The sequence below is a fragment of the Strix aluco genome, chromosome 5 (assembly GCF_031877795.1).
Source record: "Strix aluco isolate bStrAlu1 chromosome 5, bStrAlu1.hap1, whole genome shotgun sequence".
Classification (NCBI taxonomy): Eukaryota; Metazoa; Chordata; class Aves; order Strigiformes; family Strigidae; genus Strix; species Strix aluco.
The window spans coordinates 66,046,076-66,072,499 of record NC_133935.1 but is presented as its reverse complement, the minus strand read 5'-3'; the positions used below and the strand labels follow the sequence as shown (position 1 = coordinate 66,072,499).

The following is a 26,424-nucleotide window of genomic DNA, read 5'->3' as shown; positions in this document are numbered from 1 at the left end:
AAGATAGCTTTGCAGATTTTTACTGCTCTTCTCAGGAGTCAGAAATTATGTTCCTCATGGAATTGAACTCACGGAAAGGCCAAAATTTTCCAGAAGGAAGAAGGATGACAGCATATTAGGCTGGCCAAAATAAATAGTTTCAGATTCTGATTCATCAAGTAGAATACAGTGAATGGTATTTATATCCTTCTGCAGCAAAAAAACCCAACCTCAAATCACATTCCTTGAACAGTGTTTGGTCTTCCTAAAGGTTCAGAGAGGGTCATGTTGAGCTGCAGTCCTGTGAGCAGAGTGGCTTGGGGTCTTGTGATTCCATTCGTCACAGAGCTCAAAGCATTTGAACAAAGCCCATGACACCCACCTGGCCAAGGGTTAAGGCAGCCTTTAACAAGAAATGAGCCTTTGTGGTTCTTGGGCTACCTTCAGGCCCATAAGGAAACAATTGCATCATGCCCTAATTACTCCAGCTGACTCCATGAACGAACTGGGATTCCTCTGCAAGCATTTCACAGAACATCTTGTAATATGGAAAATGAAGGTGTTGCATTATCTTTCCCAGACTTGAGAGCAAATTTTTCTGCAGAGCTCATTTAAAGCAGAACCACTATAAAGAGGGAAAAACAAAAGGTATGCCAAAATTATACAGAGGACAGGACATACACAGAACAATTTTCAGATATAACATTGGACTGTCATATATGGCTCCCAAAAATGATAGCACTATGTTCCTGCCCACTATTTCGCCCTGGAAATTCACCTAAGTTCATTTCATAAGAGAAAAAAAGATTTGTTATTTTCCCTCAGTAAGTAACACCACAGTTATTCTTGCCTCCTTGTAAAAATGAGCAATCTCTGCAGCAGTTGATCTATAAAGTTTCCCAACTTTCCTGGGAGGAATAGTATTTTATTGTTCAATTTGGTTTCTCCATAATATGCATCTCAATCTTCAGTGGTGATGTGTAAGGAGTTTTGATCAAACAGTTTAATATTGAGGAAAAAAACTTGTATTTTATGGGGAGAACATACGTAAAAGGACACAAACGTACAATATAGGATCATAGGAAAAAGCTGCAGTTTCCTATATTCATACATATCTCTGCATATGTATTTTTCCTCTGTGTGCATATGCACATTACAGATATGCTAGGAGTAGCAATGGTAACTCTGTATAGGGTTGTATCTCTTTCTCACTGTATACATATTCCTGGAATTCAGTCAGTTACAAGGACAGGCAAATATCTAAGACACTTGCAGGTAGCTGCTCATCTTTCAGGCAAGGCATATACTGCTGGCTAATTTCATGCCAAAATATAATCATTTGGTCTATATATTAATTCAATATAAACTGAGGTTGGCAAGCACTTATGATAAAGTGTCACACTGTAACGTAAAACACAATAGATGGCTGTTTATGTTGTTTCCACACCAGGCTGTAAAGCAAAGCAGCTGGGGAGCAGAGATGTCCTCTCAGCAGCCCTGGCTAGTGGGCTGCCATTTCCAACACAGGGACAAAGCTGCTGCCGGAGAGGGGTAAACGCTGCAGCTTGCCCAGCTGCACCCACCTGAGTCTGGGAGTCAGAGACTTACGTAGGAGACTGGAATCAGAACTTCAGTGAAAACCAGAGGCAACAAGCACTGAAGCATGTTTGCAACCTCGACTGCTAGCCCTGCATCTGCAACAACATAATCCCTTCTCCCCATTCCCAGCCCACTATTTGGGGGACTTTTCTATTCTTTAGTATTCATTGCAAGGTTTTCATTCCAATTCTGTACACAAAGACCTTCTCAGGATGTATTTCATTTCTTAACTCCCTAAAAAGATATTGCATGTCTACTTTGCACTTTCCAAACCACCTCCCCCTCATTTACAGCCCAACTCCACAGCAAGCTCTGAGTGAGTGCACTGTGCTAGTGCCTTAGAGATGCTCTGCCTGGGCAAACGTTTATTTATGGATCATAATGCAATCCTGTAGCACCAAGGTAAACAAATCCACAACCTGATCCCTCCTGCAATGACAGCTGAAGACCTAAATTTAGTTCCTTGTCATGAGAGCCCATCAGCAGTTAAACTATCCATCTTCATCACCATAGTTCAACAGAAGGCTTCTTTTGATACAACAGGATAAAAACAAAACCACTAGTAAGTAACATTTTGGGGTGTATCTGAACATAGGAACTGGCAGATAGAGCATAGCCTATCTATTCAACGAGGGCACTGAACCCAGTATTCCTGTGGTCAGAAGCACTTTGACTCATCTCAATCTCTACCTTAGTTAAGTTTCTCTTTTGGCTTCTCTGTCATGACTGTGGGGCAGGCAGCAAATGCATTCGCTTCCCCAGGGAGGGTGCAGAGCGCAGCTGCTCTTTGGTGGCATGCAAGAGGAAACTTGGGCCTTTTTTTTTTCTCCCTTTCAATCTCAGGTCAGGCCCACAGGTCACCCTATGTACACAGGATTTTAAGTGGAGGTCAGCAGCTTGTCTGTTGCACGTAATTAAATTTGTTTTACAAGCTTGTCTAGGCAGTAAGTAATTAAATATCACTTCTCAGACTGAGATTTTCATTGTCCTGAGTTGCCTGACAATAGGATTTTTCTCAGTCTGGATTGTTCCCAAGCAAATGTGAAATTTCAGTAAAGCTACCACTGATAATTCTGGAAGAACTACAAAGCAACAAGAAGGGTTCAACTACTGATAGCTTTAATGACAATAATAATTAAGTATTCTTAACAGAAGTTCCAAAAGTGTATCCAGATTTTCATCAGCTTGTTGTCACTGGCAATATTAAAACACAAACACAGAGCGCACTGTTTTTATGACACCCAAGATAAATCCAAATTCAGATCTGAACCACAGTTTTAAATTCAAATCCATTTTTTTCAAGTCAGAAATACATCAAAATTACTATAAGAATATCTGTAGATACTTTCCTAATTTGGAAAATTCATTAACCAAATAAAAGGATTATGTAGCCTTAATTGCAAGTGTTATTTTAAATTATTCCTACTGTTTCACAATATACTAAGAAGCATCTTGAATCCACAAAAAGTTACAAACTCCCTGAATGAGCCAGTACCAGCCAAACTTTTCAGATGTGGGACAAACCTATTTCCAGGATCGGAAATGCAGCATACAAACTAGCAAAATATGTGCCTGCCTCCACTGTAACAGCACTTAAACAGCAGCCCCCTCGCAACGTCCAGTAAAAGGACATACATGTTTTCAAAACTTTAAAATGCACTCTATTTTACTCTGCGGCACACCATATTTTTCCATAAATAGCAGACACCCCACATTAGGTTTTGGAGGAAAGATCACGGATACCCGAGAGCTTGCTTTTGTGCAGTCAGATACAGAATAGAGGTACAGATACAGCTTCCCACTGATAAACAGGGTCAAGACTTTACTCTAAGCAAGTGGGTTGTCTTACTTACTCGTACAATTGCACCAAACTTCTTTCAAGCAGAGGTAACTGTTCCCAAACTCCCTAAACCAAAGAGAGAGGAGGAAGGAAAAAATCTGTCCCTTTGTGCAGTTATCCCATGTTAACTGGGTGGGAACAATAAATAGGCATCACCTTTTAGAGTCATCCTGTCAAGGTGCTTTGGGAAGACCATTTTTTGCAGTCTGGCTTGGAAATCAGTCAGACACAGGATTAGGATACAATGAAAGGGAGCACTTCCTGACATGGATTTACAGGACAACTAGGCCTGTGCAAATTTGCAGAAGACAAAGGCAGAGTTTGAGGGGCACCTCAGGATCTACTAACGAGACGGAAACTAACTAGATACTACGTAATTACCTTGCTCCTTCTCAAAATATTAAATTAGATTTAACTACCCCAAACATACTACGTGTCCTGAAAAAGGTTACAGAATTAAAAAATGTACATGGGCAACAAGGACAGCTGTATCAACAAACTTTTAGACATGAGACTAAATAGCCTAGCAGTTAAACCTGCAAGAGAGATGCAGAAGGATACAATCATGACCAAACAAACAAAAAGAAGTAGTCTAGAGAAAGTGAATAGAAAATTATTTTCACCATATCTCACAATATGAAAAATGACAAGGTACTCAACAGCTCATCAGAAGTCAGATGTGCAGAAAGTGGCTCTCCATGCAGCTACATTCTGTGTCATTAGTCAAAAGTAGGAAGGTCTCACTAGGACAACATACAACTAGGTCCATCAAGAGCTAACAAACAAAACAGTCCCAATGCAACCTCTGATCCACTAAATCCCTAAATCTTCAGCTGGCAGGTGCGTGGTGTATAGTAGGATCATTCATACAACCCTGGGTTCCTGTGCTTGTCCTCAGTTAGTTGACCTGTGTAGACACTTTACTACGCAGATCTTTAATACAACTGTTTTCGTCTTTGTCTCATGTTTGTTTGTTTTTATTTCTAGTATCTCTCATAATTTCCATAAACAATGTAATTTACTATTCTTGCATGACAATTTCCAACATGGAATTAATTATTTGGTCTGATTTGTGTTCAAATCACAAGTTGAGTTTTTGAAAGGAAAATGGATGCTCAAATACAGAACAGGCACATGGAGTGCCCAATTTAGATATTTGGTTTTGGGGGAATTTTATTAATAGATTTCTTCCAATAAAAAAAATAATCATTGAGTATATCCTTCATAACTACAGTATTCTCACAATGTCTCTTAAATTGTTTGTATTTCTCTTGTGACATAAGAGGATGATACATAATTTAACCCAACCTGATGTGATGAAGAAGGGAGATGTTTCTTTTTCCATATTTTTTTCCCCCTATTTTTGGATGTTTGACCACTTGTGTGCTGTCTTGTTCTTAAGTCTCAGCACTTGCACCATCCTGACCTGAAACTAATATTTATAGAAGGGAACTGCTAAACTGCAATTGCTTTAAGACTACATAGGGAAAAAAAGAAAACTTAATCTATGAAAAGCCCACCACAAACTCCTAGGACATCATCACCAATATCTTCCTAGCACTTGTCACCTATTTAATAGAGACAGTTTACCCGATATTAATTACTCGAACTACCTTCTGTTTCTACAGTGGAGTTCAGCAATTCTGATGGGTGGAAGACTGAGAAGCAAAAATTAAATTCACATAATCCCTCAGAAAGAAGTGACAAATCTGCACAGACACTGTTAAGTTGCAACAAGTGCTTCCAATAATGAGTGTATGTTTACCATGTAATTACTGTCTTTTTGAATCCCGAAGGAACAGTATGTGAAGACTTACGTAAAGTATTAATGCAGTTTAAAAAAAATGATCTGAATGCATACCGAGTTATGAGCCCCTAAAAAAATCCTACTTACATTTCAAATATGTGTATTTGAGCTAACCAGCTTATAACACCGTACACCAAATCATTATGAACTGCTGACTATAAAAAAACCCAATCTGTTACATTATTTTTATTATGACAATTATAATAGTTTATTTCACAGGGCATACTACCAGTTGTGCAGGCTATGATCTGAATAAGAAACAGTGTCAGCCTGATTCAGCAACATTCATCAGCAATTCTACACACATGCACTCTGGGTTTCAGGTGTTGTATAGGGTACATTTGAAGCTGCAGCCCTGAAGATGGTTCAAGCTCAACATCAGCCTAAGCGATTTATTGATGATAATCAATTATTCACTGTGATAAATACAACCACCACCAGCAAGTTCTACTTGGTAATGCCAACCACACATGTGGCTTCTGCAGTTTCTGTACTTATAACCTACTTTTCTTTGAAGGCTCTGTGAAATAGCCTGAGTTCTCAGGTAAACATTTAGAAATTTGAGAACCTCCTCATCCTTCTACCCCTTTCCTGGTTTTATAATGATAGTTAAGAGATTTGTAACCACTCTCAGAGAGAGAATAGCCATGGCACCTCTTCTTCCTTCCCCACTCGCTGGAGAGAAGAATGTATGGAATGTATGTAAATAATGCAGTTGAACTTTTTATGAGCAAACCCCCCTTCATCATCTTGAATTACTTATTTGTAATGAGTTACTTGTTCAACACTGGCCAAAATAAAGTTTATCCACTTACAAAGAGCTAATCGAGTCAGAACTCTTAGAATTCTGCCTCAGTACTGTTAATCTCTTATTGTGAATTCAGCATGTTAAGAGAAAGGAAGCTGATTTTAATTCATTTAACAGAACCCCAAAGACTAGATTGTTCTGTTATGAACAAATGCTTCAAAGATTTTCTGCCAGTGCTGTTTCCTCTCCAGCTGGGAATAAAGTTTTCCCCCCTATTAATACAAGTCAATCTTTCTCTGCCTCAAATTCATCTCTGAAGTTTCCAGTGATCTCAACGTTCCTTTTATGAACACAGATTTCTTTTTAGTGTATAAGAATTCCTTTCTATTATAAGATATTTTAATTTGTATTTGTTGATTAAGTTTAGAAAACTTGAACTGTAAGTTTCATATGACATCTACTAAAAGTACTGGGAATGACTGATGATAGCTATACACAGATGATGGTCAAAGGATGTTGTCCTGGTACTTTCAAGAAGATAATCATGTTCTGCAGTTGCAAAATACATATCCCTCTGGATACTTGGGTAATGTACGCTGTGCTGTGAGGTCATCTCAGATATTTTCAGCAGAGTCCTGTGAAAGGTGACAGCTGCAAGGGAAGTTGTCTGACACCAGTAACACAGTGAAGAACAGTGCAACTATTCCACACGTCAGTTAACCTCACAGATTAGAGCAGGAAAGTAATCAATTTCCATAAAGCAAAGCACTGCAGGCCCAACAGTAGTCTTGTCTCCAGAATTGAAACCTAACATGAGAAGTTGGAAGAGTGCCAGTATTTTGGAAGGTTTATACTACACTAAAGGTAGTAATAGAGATACCTTTTGCCATTAACAACCAGTTTGATTAGCAGTGTAATAGGGCAGAGTGCTCCTCACTGTGTCTAACCTCATCACCCTGAGTCTTTATATACTCTCTCTAAATTCTCCTCTGAGAAGAGAAGTTTGCCATATTTCAATCTGATATTAGTCTTCAAGCATAAATAATATATGGAGATGAGCTAAAACGTCTCATTGATTAAAATTCTACACCGTGAGCTTGTCACATTTCAATGTGCAAATTGCTTCTGTCTGGCCTGCATTCAGAAGTCACTCATCTAAATATATATACACACTTGCTTGATTTTAAGTTTGGTATCACAGCTGAACCACAGATCAGAATCATAAGAGATTTTTCCCTACAATGAATTTGTAAGTAATGATGTATCTGGTCAACTGGTTATCTAATGAAACGACAGTATTACACTATGTGGCTGCCTTCACACAGCTGTGAAGAACTCAGCCAAGTCTTGGGTTAAAAGCTAACCCTTAGGTTTCTACCACGGTTTGCAGCCCTTTAGCTATAGTCCTCAGAGAGCCCAAGAAACCAAGCAAAATGGAAGACCATGGATACCAAATCTGCATAATAATAGCTTTTTATATGTTTACAACCAATTCTTAAACACCAAATACATCTAAGTAGTTTCCATGGAAAGCAAACACAAAAATCAGCCCTAATAAGAGCATGGATTAACCATCTGACCTCACGTATTTATGGTTAGCACTGCAGAGAAACTGTAGACAAAACTCAAAGGTGGTCAGGGAATCATGATGTGTGTTACCATGTCACACACCCAAAACGTTTGTTTATAGGACTCTAAAGCCCAGTGTTCAAAGACTGAAATGTTCCTCCTGAAAGCAGTGGTCAGACTTGCATAGTTAACTTTAATGAAAAGGGATGTCAGAGAATCCATGCATTTGTCCTGTCAGCGTAACTTGTTTCTTAAAACCACCTCAGAAGAAGAAATTATTTCAAAGTGACTTCTGCTGTTTGAGAGCAACATGTTCATAAAAACTCTTATTGTAGGAGTCTGCTTTTAGGTTGCAGCTCAGATAACCAGTTTATTTTCTAGATTCAGAAGGCCTCCAACAAACTCAGTATTTAGCATAACCCAAACGCTGTAGGGTAGCCAAAAGCTCAACAGAAAAAATACAGTCCTGCCTTGATCAGAAGCATATTCAGATATACTGCCATGTGAAGAAGAAACTTCTCTCAGGAAGGCACACTAATTCAAACACGATAATCGAAGTAACAGTGTTAATGGCAATCAGCAAGAGAAATGGGAGGACAAAATGCATATAAGCCACTGTCATGCTTTCTGCCAAGAGCTGAAGAAAAGGAATGCAGAAACATTCATCCCCCTCCAGAGTATTTTTCACTGTTCTCAGACCAAATCTTTTCTTCCTTACCCTATTATAAGTTAGCAACTGTAATTATTTTTAACTCGTGAGGCAAAGATTGGTAAGGTCTCCATGCCTACCTCCTAGAAAAAAAGCCACAGTCACACAGCAATGGCAAAGAACCGTAAGATGCAATTCTTCTAAGAATGAAGGTTATTAAAACAAAATTATTCTTGAAGTATTATTTTCTGTACCTCAATCTCTTTCAAGAATGCATACTTTCACTTTTTTATTTTTATTTCATGCTGCCAACCAACAGTTTTAAAGAACAATATAGCACCTGCAGAGACCACTTTCTCAAATGAGAATTCTAAACAACACTTATTTGACTTGTTATAAAATTTGTTATTTAGTTATTATTACATCCTTATATAATGGAGGGAGGAGAAGCCACTCAAAACAGAATGAATATATTGCATTAGATCTGTTTAGAAAAAAAAATTAACTGTAGCCCAAATGCACACACACACAGAAAACACACCAACAAACAAAAAGGGCAAATAAATGTCTGCTGGTAATTTCAGATTATACATGGCACATTCTGGAATGTGCATCATACTGATATGCACAACAGTTTCATGTTTCTCCATTTAGCTGTATGCAATGGGCGATGGTGCAGAAAGCAAGAGCCATTTCAGAGAGGCAAATTGCATGGAAATAAAGTAATTTTCAATTGCCCAGCATTTTCTGAGGGTGAAGGCCATGCACTCTGACAGAGAGCTATAAGGAAAGAGGGACTGATCTGTAGCAGTGCACAAGTGCCACATTTGACCCAGGTTATTAAGATAATGATACAGTAGCTATATTGACATTTTCAATGAATGAATAACCTAGATTTTTCACACTAGTAGAAAATACTAAGAAGCTACCAGAAAACCAAACGAATATAATGGTAAGTAACCTCACAGTAAAATGACAAACCATATAGCTATAAAGGCGTTTTGGTAGGTAATTGTCGTATCCATAACTTTGGCTGCATTGCCAGCCATCAAGACACAAATCAAAGATACCTAAAATGCGTTAGAGTAATTTTCAGGAGATGAGGAACTCATAGAAATTACTTGAATCCATCATGCTTTACAGGAAATGTCAAATCTTGAAAAAAGGTGTTAATTCAACTTTTATTTGTAAATTCTTCTCTTACATGTTGCACAATTTCTGTTAAGATTAAACAATACTTTGTTTCATGAAAGTTATATGCTTACATCTCTTCAAAATGGTAAATGGTATCTAGCCTGCAAAATTATCATGGTTTATTTGCAGGGACCAGATCCTGAAGAAGGCAAAAACCTTAATGACTGACACCAGTGCATGCAGAACTCCAGTGAAACTAGTCTTTTAACAGCAACACATTCCTCTAGTTTTTGAGAAACCTTAAAAACCCGACTTGAATTTATTTTATGAACCTGACAGAAAAGCCTTCCCCTTGTCCCACTTCTGTGAATAAGCAGAAAAATACTTTCAATAATACAAGTATTTTAAACCCTGCCTTACATGTGAAGAAAGGTTAACATCACCAGTAAGCCCAATTTTGAACTCCTTGAAACACAGAACACAGCATATTATAATAAAAGGAAAGAAAAACAAAATCACAGATGGGTTCTTTCAAAATAAAAGCAGGCGCTGCAAGGGTTCTTTCAAGAGGTGAGCTAAAACATGCCCTTGCCCTTCCTAAAGTTGAGAGGGAAGCCCATGATAGTGTGGCCAGACATGTGCACCCATGAAACCCCATGAGTTTCCCTCCCCAGGCAAGAGGCAATTGCATCTACTATAGGATGTAATTCCCAGTAAGCACCATGCTCTCTGTTGATGTGAGTGGACAATCTATATAGTTTTGGTGGAGTTCTTTGCAAGGTACCACAAAGACCGGTCTCATAACCCTAAATTAATGCAGTATGGGTATATGAGCCCAAGCAGTCCATGCCTGGTGGCAGATGCCACCCCAAACTGTCAATCCTGCCCTTCTGCTGGAGGTTGCCATCTCTGGAAAAGGATGGCCAGCATATTTAGCATAAGTTAGTGTACCAGGCTGTGAGCGGCAATGAGGGGAAGTCAACTTGCATTTCCTTCAACCATTCCTGCTAAAGAAACATAGCTGACAGCTGCAGCAGTAACTTCTTAAATCAATTCAGTGTGAAATTCCAGAGCATTTCTGTTGGTGCCCTCTGAAACTAGATGGCTTTAATCACCAGCTGGCTGAGTTACTGTAAGTAGATGGGCAAGGTGGCATGCTTGGTGTTCCCTCTTGTTATCTCTTTATACAGCAGTGTCTGCAGGAGACAAAGTATTCATTAGCTCCTGACACGGTTAGTCAACGATGCTTCCTGCAGTTTGCAAGGGTCTGGCTAGCTCTTTAATCTTTGCTTGAAAAGAAGGATGGTTAACAAAACACCCTGTAAATATGCACAGTTCAAGCCTGTTTGTCCTTGTCAGACTAAGACTAGAAGTCCAGTCTAACTGTTAAGCAGCACAAGGCTAACATTGCTGTAGAATTTTGCATCTTTCCCATGAAATACCTGGAAAGATTTTCAGGCATTCAGATTGAGTTCCTGTACAAATTCAGAATAACATGTAATCCTACTGGAGTCTGATGCACCTTCTCCTTGAAATACTTTTCAGCACAAGATGTTCTGCCCAAGAAACAAACTATCACATCCTCAGAGTGATACACTTTCATTTTTAATTCTCCCACAGAGAGTAGACTTCTATTTTCCCTGAAATATTTTTTCCAAGTTTTGTTGACTTTAATTAACAGACCAAATGAGATAAAATAATTTTTTTTAAAAATCCATTTTACTGCAAGACATGGACATTTGCAATAGCTAGCAACTTGTGGAAGCTGTTGCTGTGAGATACAGAATTACTGAGCTGAAGAATACTATTTGCCATAGCCCTGGCTTTAATACTTTAGGGTGAGGGATCACCTGTGCTGACAGTGGCTACACTTCGCAGGACCAGGAAATAGGAATAGCTTCTCTGACATACATTCATTTTTACAGGTTATAACACAAATGGTTTTATGAGCACCGGGATGAATGAAATTTGTTTTCTAAAACGATTTGTCCTCTTCTGCTTGACTGGCTCTTTTAACAGAATTTCATGAAAGTAAAGAATATCCTCCAAAGAAATATCAGAGATCCCACATTGAAAAACAGATGAGAGAGGCAGAAAGAGATTAGCATGGTCTTTCTACAAGATAACCTTCACTGAGTTTGCATCTTGGTGGATCCCAAGAAAGAATGCTTCAGGCAGAGCTCTGAGACAGCTGACCCAGCTGATCCACGCCACCCAGCAGGGTGACCTTCTGCCCGCACATAGCCTTCTCCCTTCCTTAACCTGCACCATGAAGTCCCATCTCCTTCCTGCAGCTGGTCCTCAGGGATAAACTGATTTGACTCACTAATCTAGCAAAAAAATAGTTTTCTTTGGTTTGGCAAGTTTGTGACCACGAGACAGATGAGCTGGCCCCCTGTGCAGATGGGTGAGCTCCAGAGGTGATACAGGGAAGAATGGGGGCAGGACCACCTCTTTAGGCAGTAGGAGTCAGTAGGAGAAGGTGGCTGAGAGGATGCCAGAACTAACAGAGATCACCCGGCTTTCCTGACCAAGAAAAAAAAGGGTCTAATAAAACACAGATCTGAGTAACTGAGGCAAACCTGTAATACCATTCTTAACCCCAACACCTGAATCAGGAAAATCCCAGCGGTTCAGCCTTTTGTTTCTCTCCCAGCTTTCTCTTCCCAGTGCAACCAAACAGGGGCTGGAGGACAGACTGCTCTGTGCAACACAAAATGGCCTCTCCAGCTCTCCCTCCCTCTCTCAACACTGACAAACAGGCAGGCAACCCCAGGGACAGCAGCTCTCCAGACATCTTCCAGCAACTTTTTCCTTTCAGACAGGCCAGTCTTAGGGCCAACAAACCCCCGGCAAATGTGGAGCCAGTTTTCTAATGGATTCTGCTGAATAATCCGTCTGGGGACAATGTGCTGCAAGAGCCTTGCTATGGGAGTGGCTGACGGGGGTGGGGGGGGCAGCACTACAAAAGCCCAAATCTGGTGAACAGCTGTAGGATCCAGTTCACTTACAGCATATGGTTTTATTTCCAGCTTAAAATGGATTGAAACCGAGTCATTTGTCAGCAAACTGTAAACCACTGTCTCACCACCTTTGCGGGCACGCTTTTTCACCAATAGCCGGGCTGTTCCTGTGTCTTCCTCCATGATGCTGCACAGAGCTTTTTAACTTAAGCAAAGCAAAATAAGCAACAGATTTCTCCCCTTTTGCCTCCTCTCCCCCTGGCATCATGGGAGCTAATGTGGGAGCACTGGCTCAAATGCACAAGTAAGGGCTGTAAGCTTCAATTCCAGTTGGCAGTCGCACCATGTGATTTTGGGTAATGTTATCCTTCTGCCGAAATTCCTCTCCTGCACTAGAAGGATCACACCAACCTGCCTTGCTGAGGGACTGTAAGACTAAACTTAGTAATTGTTTTTTAAAATGCCCCCCCTCCAACTTCCTCCAAGGGCTTTTTTAAACACAAAAAAGGTCTAAGGAATCATCCCACATGTTACTCTAGAGCATTGCTTCCTTTTGTGAGCCTGAATTTGACTCAAAAGTCATTTCTTTAATTATTTTTTTCAAATTGTTACACGGAGAGAAGCCTCCTGTCACCACGACTTTTAATTTATCAGCAGTTCCTCTAATTTTAAACAGGTATGAAGTTTTAAAAGTAATTTAAAAGAAAAGCAGATATTGACACATTAAAACTTAATAGCTCTTTGTGAGACATTGCATTTCATAATCAAAACCTCCTTAGAATTTTCATTAAAAAATGAAATCGCTGATCCAACAAACCATAACAGACGCAAATTGGGTCTGGAAATAAATACTTATGCATAAAAACCTACTTATTAATATTTTGATGAGGTTGAGGTATGTATTTGAATGAGGAAAAGGCACTCCACAATTTAAAAAAAAAAACACCACAACAAAAAGAACTATTGACTTTCATGGGAGAACTCTCAAGTGGCTTAGAAAGTTATCTCAAAGGTGGTTATTAATGGCAAAGGTGACTTATCAAAATTAGAGAACTTGTTTCTTTTTGGCACTGAGGAAAAAAAAAAGAAAAAGTCCAGAAAAGGTATCACCACACCCTGTAGGGAAAAAACACACAACACAAAAAATCAACCCTACAGTTTTTATACTCTTGAAATTGAGACCTTCACTGCAGCAAACCCATTAATAGGATGCCTGGAGACAAGAAAGCAAGAAACATATTCTCACCGTTGCCAGAACTAGCCTTTTTAAACACTCATTATGAGAAGTCAAGCTTGGCTACCTAGTGGGGTTTTTCCTCTCAGAATCCCTCTGGCCTAGCACAGCCCCCTTTGCTGGAGAGCTACACTTCGTCCTCCTGTCCTAGTGAGACTCTGGTAAAACACTGTGCCACGGGGAATCTGCAGCATTTCATTTCCTTTCCTTTCCTTCTTCTACAAGAAGCCCAGGGCCCTTATGCACTTCACCCTTTCCCCCTGAATTAGCAGGTTCTAGATCAGAAGCAGTCATTGCAGATAGCACTGTAACAAATCAGCAGCCACAGCCCAGTGACAGGAGATGACCCCAGCCTCCTCCATGGCCTCCCCCAGGAAAAGTGCAGTGCCATGGAGCACTGGTCAGCTATGCAAGGGTGTTGTGGGAGAAGAAGAGTAGAGGGTGAACAGGAGATAAACATGGTCTTCACGGTCATACAAAAGCAAGGGCTCAAGCCACACAATCTGAGGAAGGAGGGACATTGAGAGGCAATGTGTGAGCATGTGGTGGGTGAAGACTCCTGAGCAGCTGGCAGCTTGGGACTTCTGGGGCAAGACAAAGACTCCTTCTCTGCCCTCAGGTCTGAATGGACAGGATTGGTACTGTGCCACAATAGCCCATGATGGGGAACAAACTCCATGAAGTGGAGTTTCAAGGCCCACAAGGCCTGAATTGAGCATGAGCACCATGAGGAGGGGTTGAGTGACAGTGCCTGGAGATTCCCTTCTTGCAGGGGTCAAAGGAACCCATCTACTGACCAAAGAGATGCTGTCATTAGAGATGTTTTACTTGTGGGGTGCCAGATTTTGGACAATGTAGAAAGGCAAATGAAGCTCACCTGTCCCTCCAACTATCACCCCTTGTTCCTCATCCATGTAGGCACCACTGATATTGCCATGGGAGACCTGGAATACATGAAAAATCACTACAGAGCTCTATGAGCAAAGGTGGGTGTCTAGATGATGCTCTCCTTGATCCCAAAGACAAAAGAGAAAAGCCCAGGTAGGAGTGGACAATTCCTGCAAATAAGTGTCTGGCTGCATGATTGGTATCCCAGGCAGCACTTTGGGTTTTATGACCATGGGGACTCTCCTGAGTAATGAGGCTACAAGAGAAATCCACCTAACAAAATGGAGCAATGAAGAATTGTTGCTCTTTACAGGAAAGGGCTACTCAAACGTGTGGAGCTCGTTTATGGGATTGATGACAGGCTGGGTGAATGCTTGTGTGTTGGTGTGCTGGGTTTGTGTGGCAGGGTTTTGGTAGCAGGGGAGGGGGCTACAGCAGTGGTCCCCTGTAAGAAGGTTCTTGAAGCTCCCCCAGCTCCAAATCAGACCTGCCTTTGCACCAAGGCTGAGCCAACTAGCTGTGCCTCTGCGATAACGTATTTAAGAAGGGAAACCTGAGAGTATGGGTGGGAGGGATGACTTTGAGGAAGAATTGTGAGAGGGACACCTATATGAACATCAAGGTCAGTGGAAGGAAGGAGAAGGAAGGGGGAGAGGTGCGCCAGAGCAGAGAGCCCCCCTGTATCCCATGGTGAGATAGATGGCAGAGCTGCCCTCCCTGCCATCCACAGAGGTCACCAGAGGAGCAGAGATTTGCCTGTAGCTTGTGGAAGACCCCACACCAGAGCAGGTGGCTGTGCTAGGCTGGGACTCTATGGGAAGGAGAGAAGGAAAAACCCCTGCTGTTGTAGCACTGGGAGGACTGCAACACATACAGGTGACCCACGCCACAGCATCTTGGGAAGAATGCATTCTGCGGGAAGGACTCACACTGGAGAAACTTTGTGGAGGATTGTCTCCCATGAGAGGGTCATGTGGAGCAGGGGGAAGAATGCATAAGAGTGCTTCCTCCCACCGCCCGCCCCCCCGCCCTTGGGTGAGGAGATAGAAATATCTCGAACAAAACTGAGCTCAGGAAGAAGGGAGGGATGGGGAGAGGCATCTTAAGATATGGTAACACTTGTCTCTGTCCCATTCTCTCTGTTAAGTGTTGGTTTTGTTAGTGTTTCAATTAAAGTGATGTTCTTGTCTTTCTTCCCCTAACAAGTCTGTCTTTTGCCTGTGACTGTTAAATGGGTGAGCGACACCTCACTGTCCTTATCTCAATTCCTGAGCGTTTTGATTAATTTTCCTCCTTCCCAGAGCTGGGGGTGGGGAGTCAGTGAAGGGCTGTGTGGTGCTCAGTTGCCCTCTGGGCTCAAACCACTACAGCTGGCATTAGAAGAGAGACCAATAAGGGTGGCATTGTGATGGGAGGTTAATGCAGACCACACAGTGAAGAAGCAGATGAGGTCTTCTGTAAAGAACTCAAGGAAGTCTCCAGACCACAGACTCTAGTTCTCATGCGAGACTTAAACTGCTCTAAAGTTCAAGGAGAAGGCGGCTGCAGAAAGCAGATTTCTAGAGTGTGGCAGGGACAACTTCTTAACACAAATGCTGGATGGGCCACAAGGGATTATACTCTCCTAGCAGCAGTAGTTCTTAAGGTTGTTGTGGTAAATCTTAGTGAGATGAATTATCATCCAGTAATATATATATAATATATATGCATACACACACAGTTAAAACCGTAACACTACAATTCACATACACATTACATGCTTCTTGCCTTCAAATACGTTCCATGTGTGTTCTAGAAATGTGGTTTAAATCATATGCACAGGCACACACAGTGAACAAAATTCTTAAACTTGAGTGTAAAATCCAAACACTTTTCTTTTAAAAAAGCTGCCATCTTATATTCCAATTTTATCTTCCAAGGCCAACAAATAAGACCATGTCACACAGCAAAAAGAAAACATCTATTCACTCTTCAGTCAGGTAACTTCAGCTTGGAACACAACTGGCAAAACTACCCCTCCTTAAAAACAGTCATTAGTGCAAGCATTGCTTCAAAATGAGAGAAGGTCACAAACAGCAAACAAACTGTGTCTTCTGTAACATATTGAGCCCATATTGCTAGAAAACACAGCTGTCAAGCATTACCTGAAGTAATTTTGCTGTGGAGCTCAAGTAGTTTAAATTAGTCAAGTCCTTAAATAGACTTTCACACCCTCTAATCATGACACTGAGTATCAGAGGGTTCTCAGGGTTGGTAATCTACATAATTTCCCACTCATAGTCAAGAAACTCAGACCTTATTTGAAGTAGCTCTTATTATTATTGGCATTTCTTTAAAAGAACACCTTTTTGCCAACAGGCATAAGAAAACCCTAGCTAATGTTTTCATATGTTAAGCCAAGTAACACATGTTCATTGGACAGCAACTGCCTCTATTTTGAGGTATGTTCACGAACTAGAGTGACTTGCCTCTGGAGAATAAGGCATGAAACAGATCCAAAACACACAACCATGTGCTGCCTCAGCAGTTACCTGGTGGTAATGAGTGCAGACCCTGCAATAGGAGCCTTGTAAAACAGCTGTTCAGGCAATACACCCAGAGCTGCTGTGCCGTACGGCTAAAAACCATCCTCTACAGTATCTGCAGGCCCTCTTACCTCCTGCTTTTAAGCAGTTCCTAAGAAAAGCAAGCATGCTGCCAGGAGATTTAATTTCACTATAGCGGTGTCCAAGTCTGCATTAGAAACTCTGATGGTGTCACAAGGCAATAGGAGGTTGCACGATCAGACAATGCTGGGACAGACAAGGCTAATTCCCACTCTGTTTTCTCAATCCAAATTTCAGATATTGGAATTCCATGGATATTATTAAATATACATCAGACTGAACTATGTTAGTGCCATTACCTAGAACTCCATCCAAAAGCAAGCCACTCTGACAGCAGGTCTCCTTTCAGATAGGTTTTTGTAGAGGCCAAAACTATGCTGCTGGCAACTTCAAAGACTATACATTACATTGGCAGAAAATGAAGGTCCAGAGAAAATACCAAAATTCTGCCTTCTGAATTACTTCTCCAAAATTAAGGGATTTATTAGCCTGACCATAATGGAGATGAAGCAGATTTGAGAATGCAAGCGTTTGGTCAGAAGAATGTACCAAAACTGAATTAATTATGGATTTACCTGGGAGAGAAAGAAAAGATGTAAGGAGTTCATTTTCCCATTAAGCTAACTGTGAAAAGAGCATATTTTAGCGTGGATCTGTTTTTCTCCTGTTGAGAGATTGTCAGTCAAAGTCAGTCTTCGGTAAACACCACTACAAATCAAGGGTAGAACAAGCCTGTAGTTTCACTTGCTTAATGGGTTTTTTGTTGTTGTTGTTGAGTCTGAAGGCAGGCTTCATGCAAAACAAAGACTTAAATGAAGATTTTCCAAAATAGACACTTTTGAAAGCAAGAAAGGCAAATTACAGCTAGGGCCCACAGGGAAACTAAGCTCCTTCCCCACAAAAGCTTTGTGCAATGGAAGCAGATTTTATCAGTCTGCTTTGGAGGAAAGCAGGGTTAGTTCTTACACCATAGCACCGAGAGGACCAGCAGCAGAGCTTTAGGGTATTACTCCATGGAAGGGATCCTCTGAAAACAGTGCTGACTGGAGGCATTTCCAGTCCTCCCCCTTCTCCTACAGCGATTAATTCCTACACTCTCCACACCATCTGCTAGACGTGACCACTGCTTCCACGGAAGTGCTTTTTGCAGCACTTCACAGACCCAGTTTAGAGCACAGGCATGGAGGCAGCTCACAGATATGGATGAGGCTGAAGATTCACAACAAAGTCCTGGCAGCACTCTGCTTACACCACTGCTTATGTGTCCTCGCCCCACAGCCCAGCATCAGCTGTGCTGCCACATTGTGCTTTATGGGAACAACTCAACTCAGGAAAAAGCTGCCAAAACATGGGGGAAAAAGATACACAGGATCAAGTATGTGAAAAACTATTAAAAGAGTAAAAAGGAAGGGGGTGTATTTCTATGGTTTTGTCTCACACACACATACATTCATGGGCCAAAAATTTCATCCCACAAAAGCAGTTTGTGGTGGTGGTGAACTTCAGCAGGTACAGAAGAGAAGCCACAGAAGCTGAAAATTCTCCCTCTGGTTTTGCTGATGAAGGATACAGAAGAAGGTCTAATTCCTCCTTCTGCAATACCACCATGTAAGTGGCCTTTCAGCTCACAGTGCTTCATGAAGCATCTCCTCCTCAAAGTCCATATTCATACATGCCTGTACCACGCTGGAAGAGCAAGCGTCCTAGTCTAACTAGACTATGAGAAGACCAACAGACCCTTTTCTGCCATTACCCTGACTTAATTCTCTGTTAATAACTGCATTCATTGTATCTTGAGGTTCTCCAGGAAGCATCAGCTGGATGTTGTGTGGATTAACTTCTCGTAGCACTGAGTTTTGTTGTCAGGCCCAACCACATGCTTGCTGTGCTCCACCCACCACAGTCTAAACTGAGGTGAGCTCAATGATCATCTTCTCTGAAATATCAGAGCAAATTGTGGCAACTAGCCATGACAAATCCTCTTGGATCCCATGACCACATAACAGAGCTAAGCATGTACATGACAACACAACTCTAGGTTTGAAGCACACACTTCCTTGACTATGTTCTTACCCAACTTCTTCAAGCACAGCCTAAGGGAAATGATTTGCTATAAGGCAAGTCACAGGCACTAGTCACAGCTTGTGGCCAGACACCATCTCCCAGCTCCAGCTACACCAGCCGAAGAAGTAACTACTCTCAGTCCAATGCTCATCCAGACTCCTGTGGAGTTAACCAACCTTCAAAGCTGCCAAAGGAGCCATTTGGATGATGCTCCCTTACCTATTTCTGTCAAAAACAGCCAGGTGTGTGAAGACTTACAATTTAAACTGTTTAAGCTATCCCTATTAATTCTGACCATGGGAACAGCTGACAGAGCTGTGGTTGGAGGAGGAGCTGTGATCTGCCCAATAGTTCTTGATGTCAACACCTGCGGCTCAGAGGATGAGAGAAGAATAAAAATGAAAGTAGCTGTCCTTCTGCATGGCCAAAGGGGAGCCTCTCTGACCATTAGCCAGGGAATGTTGGCAGCACATGTTGTGTTGTATCTTCAAGCAGGAATGGAAAGGAATGCCTGCAAAAGCAGTGAACTTAAGTGCAAGAAAGCTCTGAACTGCCTGTGCTTTCAGACAGGGCAGCTGAGGCACAGCATCTTCCCTGGGGCTGCATGAGGAGGCTGTGGAAGAACTTAACCTTATACCAGCTTCCTCAGGTAGACCACAAACAGATGGGAGGTTGTGGAACGTACCCTTTCTAATGGAAGGGTTGGTGGGGAAGAAAAACAGGGGGGTGGGTAAAAGCACAGGGTGGAGGAAAGACAGAAGTTACTAATTGGAAAAAGGAGTAGATCCTGAGTAGTCCTGTGTACTATAATAGTCCCGTAAGAAACAACACCCCCCTTCCCACCCCAATCCACCAAAGCTGCTTTCGGGTCAATTATATTCTCTCCCCAAATACTTGCATTTCTTAAAGCAAAGCACCTAGCCCCTCTATAAGGGGAAAAACTGCTGGTGCCACAAAACATATGAGTAGTGGAGTGGTGAGGAAGTGGTTAAAAACAAAACAAGCATATGTACTGGGAGAGAAAGTGTTCACTGCTCCAAGGCTGGAGAAGGTCATAAGGGACAGTGGCATGTAACCAAAGAAATGATAAATGGATTTGGCATCTGTGTTAACTTCTTCTCAGTAAATTCCCAAGACTTTTGCTGGCTTTTGTTACTATGTGTGCACAAATCCAAAACACACACACTGCATTGAATCAATCCACCACAGCACTTTTAAGTGTCTGCTTTTGCTTGGGTCTGAGGACACATTTCTTTCTCTTTTTTTTTTTTTTCCTGCAAAGGTAAAAACATTCTTCTTTTCTCGCAAGCAAAACTCTTCCTGAAAAATAATTCTGTTTACCCAGAAATGCTTCCCAACCCTTCCTCTTGGTGAGCAGAAAGCAGTAAGTACTGTGAAGGAGCCAAACTGTGAAAAAATTCTGGGGAGGGAGCACCGCTGGCTTCTCACATCACGTTACGACAGCCAGTCTGCACAGCATGCTGACTAAGTGCAGGGGCTCACTCCTCCGCTTCCTTACTCAGTGATCTCATTTTTTAAATGGATGTCTATAACTATAAATGTATAATGGGTTTGAAAAATAATCTTATCCTGGGCAAATGGAAAACCTAAATCATCAACTTTGGCAAATGAGGGGTTCTGCTAAAAATAATTGTGGTATTTCTGGTTTTGCAAAACACAGTATTTTCAAGTAAGTTGGAGACTAATGTATCTCAGTGGCCTCTTCCTGAGCTTGAAGACAGACAGCAATAGTCTCCTGCTCCTTACAATCAAAACCAACAGAACTAAATGAATAAGCACAGGCAATTTAACCGCTCCATGATGAATTTACCAATGGCACTAATGAAAAAGGCAAGAATCATGCCAAGTATAGACTGCTGCTCTTTGGAAGAGCCATAAGGAACTGCTGAGAAATGGAAGAGGAGGTGGCTGGTGAGGCAGGAGGACCAGAAAAGGCTGAGGGGACCAGGGTAGCAGAGACTTCCCCTTCTAAAGTCTCAGGGAAAGTACTAGAGCAATGGGGAACTTAAAGCTCTTGAACTGATACGAGAGTATAGCAACAGAAGAAATAATAGCTTTTCCCTCTGGGCACTTGGAATAAGAGTGAATAATAAAACTTTTAGGCATCTACTAGCAAGACAAAATGCACCGTGAATAGACAGCATTTACTTCTCAAACACAGGCCAGGAATGATGGCACAGCACTACTCCCCCTGAATGTCTAACTCCTGGAAGAGTCAACAGTGTGTGACCCACATTCTCCATTGGGGTGAAAACTGCTGGCTTTGCTACTTGTTTGTTTTCTTCCTTCACTCTATAGTTTTGTGAAACTCAGAAGTTGCCAAAAACTGGGAACTTTCAAAATGGAACGCAGAAGCTTGAGAACAAACAGGGGAAAGAAAGGTTTGGTCTCCACAGCACAACCATGATGCAAAACTATACTTTGGGCAATTTTAAAAAAAGTATTAGCTCCAGAAGGGTGAGGAAAAAATGAAACCTTGTAGCTTGATAGCTGAAGCATGACAGTTTGACTATTAATGCAATAGAAAAAAACAGTTTTATGAAAGTATTTGTTCTATGGGTCACACAAAGATAAAGTGCAAGGGCCATTTTTTCTAAGTAACATTTGATAGCAAAATATTAAAAAAAAAGGCAAACACCTGATTTTCTTATTTGGAGAAAGGAATGGCTGGTATGTTTTAGTGAAGATAAACATCCAGAGACTATCCTTGCTGTTTGAGAGTTGATCTTTTTTAATAGGCTTTTCCGAGATTGGCTGATGCCTTACTCAGCAGCAGTTTGTAACAGAAGAGGAAGCTGCTGCTAAGCATCAACTAATGAATTCTGAAGTTCCAAGAAATGGTAATATCAAATATGTGTATCTATATATTTTTGTGAATTACATACACACAGAAGGGACAGGAATTGTGATACAGCTGTTGGGGGAAAAAAAAAAAGAAAAAGAAAAAGGAAAAACATTGTAAGATTTCCTCTTCATTTTAGGGCTTTTTTTAAGAAAAATGTTTAACAATGCAAATTTAAAAAAAAGCCCTGCTAATAAGCTGAGCTGTCACACCTTCTGGAGGAGAATATAAAATGGGCATTTTAAAACAGATGATTTTATAGACACAGATTGCGTTTTCCACATTAACTGCAACTTTTCCTTTTGTAATTTATACTGTAGTTTGAAAACACCAGGAGTTGAAGGGTTATGCAAGCTTCTGCTGTGACACAGAAAGTGGAAGGTACTTCCACATTTCTCTCTAAATTAAGATGAAGCCAAGAGATCAAATATATTGTAATTAATGGAAATTTTAAAGAGCCTTCTTTTCAATGAGATTGTTGTACAGTGACTTCTGTGATCAGCTTTATATTTTTGATTTAATATCTCGTTTTCTTCTAACGATCAAAACCACACTCACACAGGTCTCCCATGTTCATGCACTAATCTTCAAGACGCCGTCTTTAATGGCAGTATCAAAGTTGTTAGCATGAGCGGTTTCTATGCACTGGTGGCTTTTTGAAGATGGCTGAATGAATCTTATTCACTCACCACATTCCTCTTGGGGGTTATACATGCTTCTGTTTACAGGTATGCTAGAATATGCTGCATGCTTTCTTGTAATGTCCACTCCAAGTAGCTATTCATCCAGAGAGACTACCTTGAGATGCAGTGTCTGCCCAGGTCCTTCCTTACTCATGCAAGAAGCCCTGGTCTTGCACCTCTGTGCACCAAGAGCTGAGCAGAGGTCCCTGCCTGCCTTGTGTCCCTTGTTCTTTACATGGTCTCTCCTTTCCGCAGAAGGTTGTCACGGTTTGGATCAAATCCATGCTCCGTGGCTCCTGCTGGAAAGCACAAGGCCCAAATGAAGAGTGTAATGCAACTAGTAGTGTCAGCAGCTGCTTCCTACCACGTGCTTGCCAGCAGATATAGGTGAGGAAGCCAAGAGTGTGTGTGTATAGAGGCACATATGTTACCACTCTCTCCTTTCTATTGTCCTCCCTGGCCAGCTAGGTCAGAAGTTGGCAGCAGGGGTGCCAGTAGGGTTTGAATGGCATACAGAGGGATCGGGGGCTTGGGGCCAAGGGATCTGCAAGAGGCAGCAGTTCTGGGCTCCCATGGGGTTTTGAAGTATCTCGCCTAGAGACAAGGCATGATGTCCTCCAACAGCATGTCATCTCTTCAAGGGACAGGATTTCTCAACTCGAGTTTACAGGCACAGCCTTTACGGGTCGGCCTCTCATTTGAGAAAGAAAAACCTGGCATAGTGCTCTGAAGAGACTGTCAACCTACAGCTGCTAATTTATGAATTACTAATTCATAAATGTAGGCTTTGGGGAGGTCTCTTTGACAGAAAAGCAGCAGACTTTCTGGCAAGGAGAAGCAGTACGGCAGGGGTGGTGCAGTCATGAGAGACATCCCCCTCCCTGGTCTCCAGCACTCGTCTGCGTGGTTTTTAAATCTCTTCTCTACAATGACAATTCAGAGGCACCACTTGGCTGCCCACCCTGCTAGCCTTAGGACTACTGCAGCACTTCATGAACTTTAATCCTCCCGCAACCTATTCACCTTCATCAAATGAACATCAAAGCCTCCCCTGAAGTGTTTGGGATGGAAAGTTAACATTTACTGTATATTAAATGTGACTGGATACACCTCAGTTCACCTTTGCTTTCACATACAAGTCAGAAGGTTGAATCATACTGGGACAGGACTGAGCTACTCAGGTTTTGCTCAAGTTATTGAGGTTGCTTAGTTATTCCTTTTAAGCCAGACTCTTTAAGAGTCTGGCACACAAGGCTGCAGGGGAGCCTCAATGTTTCTGAAAATCTCATTAGGCATCTAGCTGTAATCCGAACCCACAGCCTTAACATACAAATATTTGACCTTTCATAACTAGATGCATGTTCTGCAGAGGAGATGCTGTTGTGAGAGCTCTGCCCTCTCTCCTGTGGACATTCTCAAATAGCTACATTAGACATCCTGAGGTGCTGAGAAACTCCAGCACTGCAAGGGAGAGAGGACAACACGTAATAAAGATATGTTAAAGAGGGCTTCTTCCAGCTTCTGGTACTTTGGATTAGATATACAATAATTCTGGGTTCAGAAAAAAATGGACACTTCCTGACGCTTCAACCTCTTTATTCAGAATTAACTGCATGCCTGCATACACAACTAAGGCACCTCTTTGCACAGTCAGACCCTCTGCCAGCAGCTGACTAAGCCTCAAGGATGAAGGGAAAGATGGGAGAAAGAAGCAGGCTGGATTTTTGCCTTGTCTGCCAGACTTCTCCCTAAGATTGAAAACTTGACTTCTAAGGAATGCATTTTCTTACAAGTAGATTTTTAAGAGTACAGCAAATACTAGCCCCTAGCTCTGCAGCAGTGGTTTCTGCAAGGGCAGATGTAGGTATCACAAAACCAAGGGAGAAGAAGGAAAAAAAAAAAAAAAAAAAAAAAGGAAAATCTTGATTCCTTACATGGCAGCTTAGGAGAGCACATCAGGATACCGAACCACACATTTATATTCTTCATGCTAAAGGCAAATAAATCACATTAGACACTGACTCCTTAAACACTTAGGACAGATTATAAGCACAACTAGCTCATCGCTGGCACAACCCCCCAACTTTTAACAGTCAGTTTATTTAAAACCTACACGCTAGATTTGAGCCTTCTGCACAGTGAGCTCTAGTATGCCAAGTTGCAACCCAAAGTGACTCTTACTACCAGGCTATAAACCCCAGAAAATAGGGCTAAGGGTTCATTATGAACATGGTGACAGACTCCTAATTATAGTGGTGCTATCAAGCATGATAAAGGCTGGTTGGTTTTATTATAGTCTCATCCAAAGACTTGTTGGATGCTGGATTAGCTCATCTTTTCACTCCTGTTGAACTGCCATATGTTTCTTTTTCTCCTTTATGTAGCATTTGGCAGGAGTTATTTGTCAGCATTTAGAAAAAGAAAACATGTCTGCAGAAACTTCATTTCTAGTTCTTTCCATGCAAAGTTTCTTGTTTTACCTGATAAAGCCTCAGAAATTGCATTTTCATGTCTAAAGCAAAACTGGATAAGAAAAGGCTGCTATTAAAACATGAAATATGGACACTCTCACACTGTCCTGATCACAAAACTGCAGCATAACATTTCAGTTTACTTCAAAGAAACAGATACCTCAGTAAAAAGCTGTCTCTTTCTCCCTTCCCTTCCACATCAATTCTGCCCGATTTCATATCCACTTCAAATATCTGCAAGTAAATCAGAGCAAAATGTAGCATTTTACTAACAGATTTGATTATTTATTCATCGCTATCATCTACCAGCATTGTTGCAAAGATCCAAGTTGCACAAAACAAGCCACAGGAAAAAAAATAATATTTATGCAAGGGCTTTTAAAAAAGCTTCTTGTTTGGCAGATATAAAACCACTGAATTTCACAAACTTAGCTAATGCACCATAGCAGAAAGAATTTAATTGCTTCTTCTAATCCCAGAAATCAGAGAGCTGGGAAGAACTAAGCAGCACCTGTATGGAGACAAACCTGGAAACCACTTAGCAGCACCTTTGCTAGACAGAAAAGAGAGCTCCAAACAGTTATTTCTTGACTTCATAATGGTTTTAGTGAAAAATTGAATCAATGGAAGAGCTTCACAGAGGTAGCCAGAGGAAAGGCAGATTATTTCAGCTGCTCTACAAACAATGCCCAGGAGAGAGGGGGAAGGTCGCACCACCAGCCTCAATTATGAAGCAGAATTAGGCAAGGAATGAGCATTTTGCTGTCCTGTGCAATTTGAATCAGCTATGCTCAGGGCATCTCTTCCCACTGCCTTTCCTCCCCTGCCTCAGCTTCCTCTTCAATGAGAGCACTTCTGCAATCGCAAGCAAGGTATTCTTCCACAGGCATCTCCCGTAAATGACATACTCTCCCAACAAATGACATGGACGCATCTCCAGATGGAAAGAAATACAGTTTATTTCAGAGAAGAAAAAGAAGGGGCCTTGAAAGGCCCCCAAAAGTGACCTAGAGGCAAGATAATGAGAACTAATAGACCACTTCTGAAAAAAGGAAGGTCACCTGTCACAGCTGCTATTCAGCTCTGCTAAGTGGTTTTATTGATGGGTCATTAAAGGATTCCCATCCACCTTCAGCCTGAGAATGGTTTTACAAAGCAGATAGTAGGAAAAAAAAGGAGAAAACATCTTGGCACTATTTCTTTTAAACTACATGTGTTTGACAGCCTTTCGAGTTATATTCTGTTTTACTTTTTTCCCATAATTTCCTCTATCTGTGTGGGCTTCTCATGCCAACCAGAGAAGCAGGAGAAACACTGCCTGTTAAAA

The 26,424-nt window shown here is 41.4% G+C and overlaps 1 protein-coding gene across 2 annotated transcripts in view; it reads right to left on the bottom strand.

Annotated features, from left to right (window-relative positions):
* Nucleotides 1-26,424, bottom strand: part of PLXNB2 (plexin B2) — a 262,361-nt gene that overhangs the window by 190,324 nt on the left and 45,613 nt on the right. The window contains exon 2 of one of the 2 annotated variants that reach the window (XM_074827665.1): nt 25,258-25,331. The exons of the other annotated variant lie outside the window; for it this stretch is intronic. The gene's annotated coding sequence lies outside the window, so the exon portion shown is untranslated. The remainder of the gene's footprint in view (nt 1-25,257; nt 25,332-26,424) is intronic. 2 annotated transcript variants of the gene reach the window in all.